Source organism: Physeter macrocephalus, chromosome 4, assembly GCF_002837175.3.
Source record: "Physeter macrocephalus isolate SW-GA chromosome 4, ASM283717v5, whole genome shotgun sequence".
NCBI lineage: Eukaryota > Metazoa > Chordata > Mammalia > Artiodactyla > Physeteridae > Physeter > Physeter macrocephalus.
In genome coordinates, this window is record NC_041217.1 from 25,560,990 (window position 1) to 25,565,764 (window position 4,775).

The following is a 4,775-nucleotide window of genomic DNA, read 5'->3' on the forward strand; positions in this document are numbered from 1 at the left end:
GGGAGGCCCGCATACCACAAAAAAAAACAAAACAAAAAAAAAAAAAACAAACAAGTGTTGGCAAGGATGTGGAGAAAAGTGAACATTTGTGTACTATTGGTGGGAATGTAAATTGATAAAATCATTATGGAGAACAGTATAGAGTTTCCTCAAATTAAAAACAACTTTTCTATATGATTTGGCAAGCTCATTTCTTGGTATATAATCAAAGGAAATGAAATCTGGATTTCAAAGAGATATGTACACTCCCATGTTCACTGCAGTACTGTTCACAGTAATCAGATATGGAAACAACCTAAATGTCCATCGACAGGTGGATAAAGAAAGTGTGGAATATATATATATATACACACACACACACAAACACACATATACATATGCACACACAATGGAAAATTATCCAGCCATGAGAAAGAGGGAAATCCTGCCATCTGCAACAACATTAATGGAATTTGAGGAGGGCATTATGCTAAGTAAAATAAACCAGACACAGAAATACTGAATGATCTCACTTGTATGTAGAATCTTAAAAATTTGAACTTATAGAAGCAGAGAGTAGAAAAGTGGTTAACAACGGTCTGGGGGTGAGGGGAGGAGACAGAATGAGGATAAGTCAGCCAACAAGTGTAAAGTTTCAGTTATGCACGATGAATGAATTTTGGAGGTCACCATGGTGACCAGCATGGTGATAATAGTTAACAAAACTGTATTGCATACTTGACATTTGCTAAGAGAATAGATCTTAAATCTTCTCAGCACACACACACACATAACTATGTAGAGTGATGGATAACTTATTGAGCTTGATTGGGGTGATCTTTTCGCAATGTTTATATATATATCAAAACATCAAGGGTGGGGGAAATTAGGAGATGTAGGTCAAAGGGTACAAACTTCCAGTAATAAGGCAAATAGGTTCGGGAATCTAATGTACAGCATAGCGACTATAGTTAACAATACTGCATTACATACTTGAAAGTTGCTAAGAGAGTAGATCTTAAATGTTTTCTCCAAAAAAAAAGGTGGTAATTATGTGACATGAAGGGGGTGTTAGATAACATTATGGTGGCAATCATTTTGCAATATATAAATGTATCAAATAACACATTAAATGCCTTGAATTTACACAATGTTATAGGTCAATTATATCAATAAAACTGGAAAAAACATCAAATTTGACCAATTAAAATTGTATATGCAAAATGTACAGGCTCTCAATAAAGTTGTTTAAAAATTAAAAATCTACCTTCTTTCCACCTGAACCGGTTTCATTATGGCTTTTATCCTGGTTTGTGTCAGTCACCACAAAAAGCCTCAGACTCCCAGGTCACCCCTCATTTCCCATTTTCTCATCCCTATATGGCTCTGCATAACCCCAGTTCTGTTCCTATATCCCATTCCCTCCAAGCTCCCCCAGATCACCTACTGTGCTCTCCAGAATACATGGTTTGTCATTAGCAAACACTCCCTAGGTCCCCAACTTCTTCTCTGAGCAGTCCTTTCCCTTTCCTGCTCTAGGGAAAGTAGTTTCTCCCCGGAGGATACTGCCCCCAGTAGAGGAGGGGCTGTGCTTCCTCCCACAGCCCTCAGACTTCTGGGCTTGAAGGTAGATGAGGTCCTCCTTTGCTCCCCATTGCCACTTTCAGACCCTTCTCTCTCTCCTCCCAAAATACCCCAGCTTTGAATCATACGTCATCAGACTATCCCACTCATTACCCTTCACTGTAGCTATAACTTACTGACATTTGCTTCATCGTCATTCTTTCCACTACTACTTCTGTCTTAATTTTTGGTGATTTTATATACAAGAAAGTGAAACTTCATGCATCTCGGGCCCTCACCTCACCAAATGCCCCTACTCTGATGATCTTGTCCTCCGCCCCTCCTCAAGTTCTCACCCCCATGGTGACAGCCTAGACGTTGTCATAACAAATCATTGGAACTATTCCAGGAAACAGATCCCATGCGGACCTCTCCCTGAGCCCCCTCCCATAAACTTCAGCTATCTCCCTCTAGAGCCCCAGATTCAAAGAATTCTGACCCTACCTGGACCTATAATGCAGGGATTCCAGCATCTTTATACCGTCCCTGCCCCCTTCCCTCCTTAGCCATTTTACATACCATAGTCAATCCTTAGTAACTTCTGTGTATATATCATTTCCCATATCCCTCAATTCATTGTATTTGCTTGGCTAAACTCCAAATTTGAGCATTTCTGCCAGCCGCACTGGCCTACAAACTCAATGCAGCTCGAAGTGACTAGAAACACACACACACAGCCATGCTGACTTGGGTGCTTTAAATTCATGCCCGGAACCTCAAGGGGGCCCTTGGTGCCACACAGCAGCCACACTGGATTCCCCTGGTGTATTTGCCTTCCCACTCTTTGAGATGACTAGTTCACACCTTCTCCGTTCTCCTCACAAGTCCAACGCCTCTGCCCCCATGTTCACTCTCAGCTGACGATCTTGCCTCTTACTTTCCTCACAAAATTGGAGCAATCAAAAGAGAATTTCCACAAACTCCCACTACCTCATTTACCCACCTCCAACCATCTGCCCCCATACACTCTGCTTTCTTCCTGTTATAAAAGATGGACTTTTTAACGTACCTCTAAAGCCAGCCGGCTTCTCCCTTGTGCAGTTAATACCTGACTGGGGTAAGTTGTGTGTTTGAGGGATGGGTGGTAGGTTTTTTTCCCTAATTTCTTGCTATTGTGAATAAGAACGTTATGAATCTCTTAATGCCTTTTTTTTTTAATTTTGCATTTTTTTCTTAGGATGGATTCCCATAAAGTATAATGATGGGGACCAACGGCATTTATATTCTCATAGTGACATAGTTGGGGCGGGGAAGGAGGATGGATGAAGGGAATAAGCAGCTTCTGACTCACTGTCAGATATGAGGGGAGAAAATGTTATGAAACAAGAACTTTAATAGAACTAAGGTACAATAAAAACAAGTAACCTTTGGGAAATATGTCTGAAATTATATGTTACAATACAGTCAATTCAAATGATAACTTAAATCCATTCCCTTCTCCAAAAAAGTCATTTTTTATGTTTTCAGTTTTGCTTGGAGAAATAACCAAAGAACAAAACAATTAAAAGCTAAAATATTAATTTCTGCTTGCCTCATTTGTGTCAACTTGCAGAAAACAATTCTGGAAAAGGGTTTCAGTGATCTGATTTTCTCATCAATAAATATTTGAGAATTTGAATTACTAAACTTTAATATTCCAAAAACTGCACAAGCACCTACATAACTTTGTGAAACCTTTGCTGACATTGGAGGGAGGAGAGTGGTTAGAAGGTAAAATAAATCATGTATGCTGGCCACCTCCTTGCTGTACTTCTGCAGATTTCTGTTATCCATAGTGAGCAGTGTTGGCATTTTCCTGTCTCTTTTTCAGATTTTTCCATTACAAAAGCAATGTATCTCCAGGTAAACGAGGTGGTTTACCATTTACTTTTTAAAAGAATTTCTTCTCTGTCCCTAACCGCAATAAAGTCATGGTTAAGGAATAAAAGTATGTAAGTCCACAAGGAACAAGAGACCACAAGGAACAAGAGATCACAGAAGGAAGCCTTCAGGAAGGAGATTTGGCATCTTGGGAAGATCTCATTTCTACTGAGGTTAAAATACCAGGTGGAGGAGCAGTGACAGGTATGGCAAAGTAAGCTTCAGCTCATGTGCCTGCAGAGACAAGAGGAACTTGCCTAAGGGGTTCCTGGAAAGGCTTAGCATTTAGAGACCCAGGCACTACCAAAGATGAAGGTGAGATGTAGGACTGGAAACAAGGGGCTTGTTCGGAATCTATGTAATGAGCAATTTAATCCTCCCAGATCCCCTTTCTAAAATTACACAGCCACATGATGAGTCCCTGAAAAAGATCAGAAGCTGATTCTCTAGTGAAACTGAAAAAGAACATTCCAGATGTGAACCAGGCACTGAAAACAAGGGAATTTAGTGAAAATTTGCACTTTAAACAACAAAACACTTATTTCCTTTGCTCCCGGAACACAGTCAAGCACATGTGCCACCCCAATTCCCAGACAAGATGTTAAAGGATTCTTCTATTAGGATAACAGATAACCCTAAAGAAAGCTGTTCATATACTGAAATATGTGGGTCTCCCAATGAAGAGCTAACCCTTGATTGTACCATGGTGAAACCCCATAGCCTACAAGACCTGTGCAGGCATACAAAATTTCATATCAGATTTTTGTACCTTATTTTAAAACTAAATAGTCAAAAACTGTAAGATTTTTAGGAAAGCCTCCAACATGAAAGAGAGACGACAAATGGGAAAAATGAGTAAGAAGAGAAATAAACACTATACAAAGAACAGAAGAATAATTACAGTATCCCGAGAGAAAAAAATTGCACTCATGAAATAAGACAGAGTACTATGGAAAAGGAACTGTGTTAGTTAAAATATAATAGGCTCTGCTATAGTAACAAACTCTCAGTTTTCAATGACTTAGGACAACTAAAGTTTCTCATTTATACCAAGTCCAAAGCAATCAAAAGTTGTTCTTCTTAATCTGGGACTCAGAGATTCAGGTTCCCATTATTCTGTGATGTCACCATCTTTTCATGTGGCTTACAAGGACACAGCAGGAGGAGAGAGGGATGGACTGAGGCACAGCTTTTTTTTTTTTTTTTTTTTTTTTTTTTTTTTTTTGTGGTACGCGGGCCTCTCACTGTTGTGGCCTCTCCCGTTGCGGAGCACAGGCTCCGGACGCGCAGGCTCAGCGGCCATGGCTCACGGG